The sequence below is a fragment of the Schistocerca americana genome, chromosome 5 (genome assembly GCF_021461395.2).
Source record: "Schistocerca americana isolate TAMUIC-IGC-003095 chromosome 5, iqSchAmer2.1, whole genome shotgun sequence".
NCBI classification, from domain to species: Eukaryota; Metazoa; Arthropoda; class Insecta; order Orthoptera; family Acrididae; genus Schistocerca; species Schistocerca americana.
Window position 1 is genome coordinate 706,303,406 of NC_060123.1, and position 9,989 is coordinate 706,313,394.

The window sequence follows — 9,989 nt, forward strand, 5'->3', positions numbered from 1 at the left end:
AAAACAGACAAAATATATGGTACACTAAACAGCTGACAGATCTAAAGAAACAAGTTTTGTTACTGTACAACATATACAATAGTATGAAGTCTGACTGTGCCAAATCAGCCTATGTGGAATGCAGGAATGAATACAAAAAAGCCATCCTGCAAGCCAAAAAAACCTACAATGCCAACAGCATACATAATTCCACCAATAAATGCAAAACCGCTTGGAAAGTAATTAACAGTGCTGCCAGAGATACTAAAAAAGACAAAATTAATATCCCACCACAAACACTCAATGAGTTTTTTATTAATTCAGTGAAAGAAATAGGAGACGCAATTATCAAACCAGACATTAGTCCATCACAGTTACTCTCCCAAAATTGGGGTAGACAGCCACTAAATACAAGCATGGTAACCTTCTCCGAAGTATCGCCTAGATATGTACAAGGGGTCATAAAACAACTGAAATCATCTGATAGCTTAGATATATATGGCATATCATCCAACCTGCTAAAAAAAGTGTGTGACTGCATTCTCTACCCCTTAACCCATTGCATAAACAAGTGCTTACTTGAGGGATATTTTGCTGATGAGTTAAAACTGTCTAGGATCGTCCCAGTATACAAAAAGGGAGATAAAGACTCTCCATCTAGCTACAGGCCTATTTCAATAGTACCCACATTCTCCAAGGTAATAGAATGCATCATGTACCAACAATTATCATCTCATTTTGAGAATCTAGGAATAATTAATGCTACACAATACGGGTTTAGGAAGAATCTGTCGACCATTGATGCAATCAACACGGTAGTCAGTTACATCCTCAAAGTTTTTGAGAACAAAGGCTTTGCTCAGGTCTCATTCTGTGACCTAAGCAAGGCCTTCGACTGTGTTGAGCACATGCCACTACTAGAGAAACTAGAATTCTACGGCATCAAAGAAAACAGTCTCAGACTATTAAAAGCTTATCTCAACAACCGTAAACAGGTAGTTTGTGTTGGTAAGGAAATGTCAAACATAGAAAATGTTAAAGTAGGTGTGCCTCAGGGATCTGTACTGGGGCCCTTCCTGTTTCTGATAATGATCAATGACCTCCCCTCGTTTATTAGATCCACCACTGTATTGTATGCAGATGATACGACTTTTCTCCATAGCAGTAACAGTCTTAATGATCTTAAAACCTGTGCTGAAAATACACTCACTCATGCAGCATATTGGTTCAGAGCAAATAGTTTCCTGCTAAATGAAAATAAAACTCAGCAGATAATCTTCACTCTAAGAGATAAGCCACTATCTGATGACCCTAGCTCTGTTAAATTCCTGGGAGTTTATTTAGATGAAAAGTTATCCTGGGGCCAACATTTAAACTATATTAGTGGTAAACTATCTAGAGTAATTTATTTATTAAGACAACTCAGAAATTGTGTACCTGAAACATACATCAGATCATCTTATTTTGCATTTTTCCTGAGTATAATATCCTATGGCATTATCTTGTGGGGTAACTGTAGTCATATACATGACATCCTATTATTGCAGAAGAAAGCCATTAGGATAATTACAAATTCTTCACATAAGGCTCACTGCAAACCCTTATTTACTAAACAAAAAATTATGACTGTAATAAACCTCTATATATACAATGTCTTAATCTTTACGAAGAAGAACCTACAAGACGTGAAACGTAGAGAAAATGTACATTGTTACAACACAAGAAGCATCAAACACATATACACGCCTTACCACAGACTATCAAAATCAATAAATAGCTATGAAATCACAGGGCACAAGCTATTTAATAATCTGCCACATGCCATACAGGATCTTCCTGAACATACATTCAAAGAAAGACTGCATGAATGGTTTATTGCCCACCCGTTCTATGATATCAATGAATTCTTCAACTGTAAAATGCAGTAATCCAACAGATGACCCACTGTACATTTATTGTAATATAAGCTAAAATATTTCAGTAGTCAATACCTTATCACACTGTATTATAAATTGTAACTTCATTTGACGTTGTCAATTGCTGTAATGGCCTAAAGACAATAAAATCTTTATTATTATTATTATTATTATTATTATTATCACAAGTGATCCATCGTGCCACTGACGTAGCCATATCAAGGTCTTCAGGTTACTTTAGGAGGTGATCTGTACCTTGGTGGACAGATCAGTGCCATTCAGCAATCCAGGACAGATGTGTGGCTCTTTGACAGTTTAAATGCCGGCCAACAGAGAGCAACCTCAGGGCTTTTCGAGTCGTGAGGGCCATGGCTCAACATGTCATTAAGGAGAGCAAGAAACAGTCGTGGCAAGTGTTCCTGGATTCTATCAAATGTTCCACCTGTTCTGCTTAAGTATGGGAAGCCATCTGGCGGATTTATGGTAAACTGTTTTTATTAATAGCAGCAGTGCTGAAACAGGGTTTCTCCAAACAATACCCGCAGTCATTGTTCAGACACTAGCCAAGCATTTTTCAAACAATACTGCGAATGCAAGACAGGATGCAGCATTTTGTTGCTATTATTTGACTGTCAAGATGGGCAAGTTGGACTTCAGCCAATGCTTCTACACAAACAACTTGCTGCTTCCTACAGCTCCCCTTGCTCCATGTGTGAGCTGGAATCGGCACTGTCTGGAACTCATGACACTGCACCCAGTCACCACCAAATCCAATACTGCATGCTTCAACATTTGGCAGCATCATCAAAGGAAATCTGCCTCAAATGTTTTAATCTTATATGGTAGACATGCCATTTCCCCAGATCATGGAGGGAGGAAATTTTTAGTACCTTTCAAACCAGAAAAGGACTGCATGTGTCCCAGTAGTTACAGGAGTATTGCCTTAATGGGCTGTCTAGGAAACACCATGAAGTGAATGGTTAACCATCATTTGATCTGGTTGGTAGAAACCAAGCAACTTCTCAGCTGTTCTCAGTGTGGATTCTGGAGATTTTGGCCCACTGTCGACAACCTGTTCCTGCTAGAGGCAGCTATTTAACGGTCTTCGCATTTTGAGAGGACTTTACCGCACACTACCAACAGGAAGACACTGCAAGGCAACTTCTTTCTGATTTGATGGAGATGCATTTAAAAAGAAAATCTGACAAAGACAATTCATTTCCCTTAGCTCACCAGCTTAAAGAAAGTGTGAGGTTTGAATAATTCACTGTGGCCTGGCAAGAATTACAATGACAGTTTCATTAGGGTTTTGAGGACATCGTTAGTGTTATATCTGTTTTTGAGCTGTTTTGGAGACTATTTGATGTTTCAGTTGAAAGTGCTCGTGTGCATGAGCAGGTTGGTTTGGTTTGGTTTGGTTGGTTTCGGGGAGGGGACCAAACGGCGAGGTCACTGGTCCAATCGGATGAGGGAAGGATGGGGAAGGAGATCGGCCATGCCCTTTCAAAGGGGCCATCCCGCCATTTGTCTGAAGTGATTCCGGTTACATTGCTTTTCTCAGGTAGATTTTCCCAGGTCTCCATAATGAGATTGCAAAGTGCTACAGTATTTCGATCGACATATTTGTATGAAAGACATTTTTTTGATTGTGAAACTAAATAAGTCACAATTATGTGGTGCCTTGTGTTCAAAACTCTCTTAAATTGTCTTTGTCAGTATGCCGATAGTTTGTACCAGATAGAATCTATATTGTGTCTTCAGCACACCAAAAACAACAAACTGATACTGAAAACTTAATTTGTTTGTCATCTATGTTGCTGAGAAATGCAAAATATAAAACCAAGTCGTATTCAATGCGACTGTACTGCCACTTAAATGTAATGTGTTCGCTGTTTTCCCCTCTTTCGTCTCTTCGCAATCAGACAGCGCGGCGTGGTAGTGGACGAAGTGTGAAATGTGGCTGAGCATTTTGACACTCGGGCCTGGACATGGTCCGTTAGCTGAAATCTTGGCCACTCCTGCTTTAGACGCTTACTTACCTTCAAGTCTAACAGGCTTATTCTCTCTTGTGCCTGGGGCACTGGCTGGTCCCTGCAGTTGCTGGCACTATGAAGATCAGCTCTCCAACAAGATTCACAACATAATGAAGGGGGGGGGGGGAAGGGGTGGAAGAGCTCGATTTATATTAGTCCATTGACTTTCCAGCCATTTTATTGTGCTCCCATTGGCTGAGTGGAAGTGGTTTCCTGCCATTTCTATCTCGTGACGACTGTCACAAAATTTCTGAAGAATTGTGGGGATTCCCCTGTGTGACCTTGATGAATTTTCGATGGTTCACAAGGGTGGAGGGAGTGGAGGGAGGCTTTTAATATAAGTCGGGCAAGTGAGTAAGCTGAAACTGGATTTGAAAGTGGCTGACTATACAGCATACTGCGAGACAAAGAAGATATACCAATCTCTTCAACTCTCTGCATTGACAAAATCGTTAGCGATAGCACTGAGAAAAATACTGACAGAACAAGTACTTTCAGGCAGACGCCAGTGACATGTCTAACGACAAAACAGTCGTTTTGCTAGCGGGCCTGCAGGAACGTAGTTCTGGATGAGTCTGCTGCTGCCATGAGATCAGCTCTGGTGCTCAGCAAGGCTTTGGGATCTGAGGTAGAAACCACACAGGAAAGAAAAATTACTAAAAACAACTTACCTGAACTTAATATCATAAAATCTGAAGGAGAAAAGGAAACAAAACCTCAAAAAAAAAAAACAGAATCGGGACAAGCAGACCATAAAATATATCATAATTTAGATATGAAGATTCAATACATTGAGGTGAGCTTGAGTAAATGCTCAAGTCCTCTCAGCTTCTCCTCTTCCGTGTTGCATTCTCCAACAAGCAGAAGAGAAAGCGAGAGACTAGAGCCTCACTGATAAGTGACTCCTGTACTGCAGTGGAACACGAATTTGTTCAGAATGCATGTGGAGGAATTGAACCTGTTAGCACAGGGAAGACCCCTGTGACTGTGTCTACAAGAGACGCACTATAGACCTGCAAACACCCCTGAGCTCAGAGGGTACAACCTCCATCGAGACGATGACCCTAGTGGGAACAGGACTAAAGGTGGTGTAGCCATCTGTGTGGATGACATGAGCCACTCCACTTATGTCACTTTCTAAACAGCAATTCAGCTAGGTGCTACAAAAAATGCACATTCCATACAAAGTTACACTGTGTAACATCCACCTTATGGTATGTGGTGGTCGGTACTTCTGGTTCCAGTCTTGTATCCTTTGTGGAACGTACTGTAAACTAGCACATTAATATGGAAGCTAGCTTTCTCCCCCCTCAGACATAATTTCAATGTTCCACATCCACTCCATGCTGCATCATGATACTGAATTATCAAGCCCAAATTTTTAATTCAAAGTCAAGATATTTCTTGATCACTATTCTTTAACACAGAATTATACACATTATACAAATAAGACAGGAACTTTGAAGAAACACTATTTTCCAGTTGTCCTTGCCGTCTTCACACCTCAGCTCCATTACTTCTCTCTTAAAGCCTCCTGATTCCTACCATGACAACAACTTAGCGCAGAAAGTGTGGGAAGTCAAAGATCGTGCCTAAATTTATCGACCACTCACAGAGATTTTACCAAAAGTGCAGCATAGTTACTACATACAAAGATCGTTACTGGAGGCAGCTGCCTGCAGTGTTTCAGTATGCTCTTGGAATTTCAACAGTAAACCTCTGCGTAATGCGCAATACTCTCTTGTAGCGTCTGCTGCTGGAGTTTGTCCAGCCTCTTAACGTTCTCAAGCTGATAAAACGATCTAGTGGCAAAACTCTTCTTTGCACCTTGTCCATCTCTTCTATTAATCCAGCCTGGTAAGGATGACAGACCCATGAGCAATACTCAAGATCGGTCGAATCTGTGATCTGTAAGCCACTCCTTTCTCTGGTGAACTACATTTTCTTAAGATACATCCATAGAATCTCAACCTGGCATCTGTTTTTACTACAATCACTTTTTTGTGGTCATTCCTCTTTAGGCCAGTTACTACTCAGTATTTTATCGCTGTTGCTGTTTCCATTGATTTGTCAGCAATAGCAAACTCGAACGGTACTGGGGCTCATCACCTATTTACGCGCAACACATTATATTTATTGCCATTTAGGGCCACCCACCTGCCCCTGCAGCAATAAACGATCCTGCGCAAGACTTGGTTCATGCCACTGCAGGCTCCCTGCCCTTGCAGCCTCCCTATGAGCAGCTGTTGAGTTCTATCTGTTAAGATGTCCTGAACCCAGTCACAAACCTAGCTTGACTATTCCTAAGCTGGTATTCTATTTGGAGGCTACACCAGATGCCTTAGGGAAGTCAAGGAACATGGTATCAACCTGGGCACCTTTGCTTCTGCACTATGGATCTTGTGGACAAACAGATCAAGTTGTGTTTTGCGATATCTCTGTTTAAGAATACATGTTCATGTGGGTCAACATGTCAGTTAGGGTAGTCCCTGAAACGAGGCCATCACAATATACCACACCCAATACTGCAATATATCGAGACTGTCTATGATCTGAATTCACAATCCTCTGATCATTTCTCCTTTCAGGAGGTTTCAGTGCACATAATCAGCTATGGGAATATACAGTGGGCTGAATCACTGACATAAGATATGGCTCTGAGCACTATGGGACTTAACATCTGTGGTCATCAGTCCCCTAGAACTTAGAACTACTTAAACCTAACTAACCTAAGGACATCACACACATACATGCCCGAGGCAGGATTCGAACCTGCGACTGTAGCAGTCGTGCAGTTCCGGACTGAGCGACTAGAACCGTGAGACCACCGCGGCCGGCTCTGACATAAGAGCTATATCTTATAAACACTGGTAACAACTGGCACTTTAGCTGTGCAGCAGAGTCATCCTCCACAATGGCCCCCACAGTCTATTCTCCTGCCGTCGCAGAGCCTCAATGGGAAGTAGTGATGAGTTACACTCAAGCAACCAGCCAACTGGACGCAGTGCAGCCAACTGGCTGATTTTGAATACCAAGACTGCATCGAGAACTAGGCGGATTACATTACAAGCATGATCTATGATGCCGTTGACAGGACTACCCAAAGAACTCATGCTGACTTCAGATGCAACAGGTCCCAAGGTGAAACTACGACTGTCGCTCCACAATTAGGGTCAGACGGCTGTGACATTGCACAAATATCAACAATATACTGAGAATTTCACTGCTTGCTGGTTGCAAGGGCTGAGGCATGAACACCAGTCAAAAAGAGCAAGAGGAGATCATTGTAGCTGTTTGTGGATTCGATAAACCTTTCCGTTGTGACTTCAAAACTATGTAAAGGAATAACGATGGTATCTGACAAAGTTCCAGATCGCCCAGAACTGCTGTAGTGATGTAGTAGTGTCCCCAATCTTCACTTGGGGGCATCATATACATTATGACAGAGTACTGCAGTTTGATCACTACCACTAAAAATCAGGATCTAACTTTCCACTGTCATTAGACATTAATGGAGCGAGAAAGACAGAATTTCTATTCCAACAGCACCAAGGACTACAAGTGATACTTTTCTATGTGGAACATGGTTTGTGTATCACCTCAGACCAAGGAGACTGTATCAGGCTAAGTTTATGCCCATTACAGCACATTATGTAAACTAAAAAAGAATGCAAAGGAAGTTATCCGATGTCATCTTAATAAAATCTGGTTCATTGGAGTCTTTCGTGACTCGTGATTGGAGGCAATTTCGGTACCATTCCTCCAATATCAAGGAAGTACTACAGCTTGCCCAGTTGTTATCATAGTTTATCTGTCACTAGTTGTGTATGAATCATGCAGGAATGCATGGTGAATAAACATATGTTACAGTACAGAGGTCGCATTACCATGAAGACCGTGTCTCTCTTCTCAGCATAGCAGAGGCCACACACTGAGGGCAGTATGGCATCGAGCTAGGGAGAACTCTGCCCCCTTTGTGACCTCAGCTGAAGGAGCCAACATCAGTGAGTGGTACAGACTGTTAAAGATTCTGAGAGACAGGAACTTTCGTAGTTAGTTTCATGGATCATTTTGCATGATTGAGCATGATGTGGAATGAGTCATATTACATTCACATCGTAAATTAATTTGTATGTATGGCTACATTGTGAATATGTCAAAGGCTTTTTTTTTTACAGAAAGAAAATAGATATACAGATGTGGTTCATGGTGTGTGTTCCTGTAGTCATATCCTAGTTCATGAACCACAGGCAACATATGAGTGGCCAAGTAAGTGGTCCCGACAGTCGGGATACCAGTTACTTTGGAATGAGGCTGGGCATCTCGGACATATTCTGAGTCATGGTCACCTTCGTGCTCATACGGCAAAGACTACCAAATCCACCGGTTAGTCCCTCAACTGTTAGGGGTAAAACTCAATGAGACTCGGGGCAAGTACATGCTTCCCTGGTACTTTAAATATGATGCTGGCAACAATCAGAGCAAAATGCTTCAGACCTTTGGAGGTGACGGAGTCCCACCTCTAACTGACAAACCAGGGACTCCTAAGATACGACTTGGCAAACAAATGGTAATGAGATGGGGAGCTATTAATATCAATGGGGGCTACGCTGGAAAGAAGGTAGAGCTGGCAGAGGCTGCAAGTAAGATGGGGCTGGACGTTTTAGCTGATAGTGACATTCGGGTAAGAGGTGAGAAAGAAGAGGAAGTGGGAGAATACAAGGTCTACCTGTCAGGAGTCAAAGCAGGAATAGCACAATGGGGTGTAGGGCCTTACATCAGGAAAGATATGGAACCCAGCGTACTTGCAATAAGGTATGTAAACGAACGTCTGATGTGGATAGATTTGACAGTGTCTAGCAAGAAAATTAGGATTGTGTCAGTATATTCGCATTGTGAAGGGACAGATCAAGGTAAGATGAATGGTTTTTATGATGCACTCAGTGATGTAGTTGTTAGAGCAAAGGACAAGGACAGTGTTCTGCTCATGCGTGATTTTAATGCCAGGATTGGAAATCGAACAGAAGGGTATGAAAAGGTTATGGGTAAATTTGGAGAGGATATGGAGGCCAACAGGAGCGGGAAACAACTCTTGGATTTCTGTGCCAGTATGGGCTTAGTAATCACAAACTCCTTTTTTAAACATAAGAACATTCACCGGTATACTTGGGAAGGCAGGGGAACCAGATCTGTCATTGACTATATAATAACAGATCAGGAATTCAGGAAGGCTGTGAGGGACACACGTGTATTCAGGGGATTCTTTGATGACACTGATCATTATTTAATCTGCAGTGAAATTGGGATTGTGAGGCCGAAAGTGCAGGAGGTCAGGTCCATATGTAGGAGGATAAGAGTGGAGAAACTTCAGGATAAGGAAATCAGGCGCAAGTACATAACAGTGATCTCCGAAAGGTACCAGTTAGTTGAATGTAGTCAATTACAGTCATTGGAAAAGGAATGGACAAGGTACAGGGACTCAGCACTAGAAGTGGCTAAAGAATGTCTTGGAACAGTAGTGTGTAAAGGTAGGATGAAGCAAACAGCTTGGTGGAATGACACAGTCAAGGCAGCCTGTAAAAGGAAAAAGAAGGCATATCAAAAATGGCTACATACTAGAACTCAGGTAGACAGAGAAAGTTATGTTGAAGAAAGGAACAAAGCCAAACAGATAATTGCAGCATCCAAGAAGAAATCTTGGGAAGACTTTGCAAACAGGTTGGAGACTTTGGGTCAAGCTGCTGGAAAACCATTCTGGAGTGTAATTAGCAGTCTTCAAAAGGGAGGTAAGAAGGAAATGACAAGTATTTTGGACAGGTCAGGAAAACTGCTGGTGAATCCTGTGGATTCCTTGGACAGATGGAGGGAATATTTTGAAGAGTTGCTCAATGTAGGTGAAAATACGATCAGTAATGTTTCAGATTTCGAGGTACAATGGGATAGGAATGATGATGGAAATAGGATCACATTTGAGGAAGTGGAGAAAATGGTCAGTAGATTGCAGTGATATAAAGCAGCTGGGGTGGATGAAATTAAGTTAGAACTCATGAAATACAGTGGA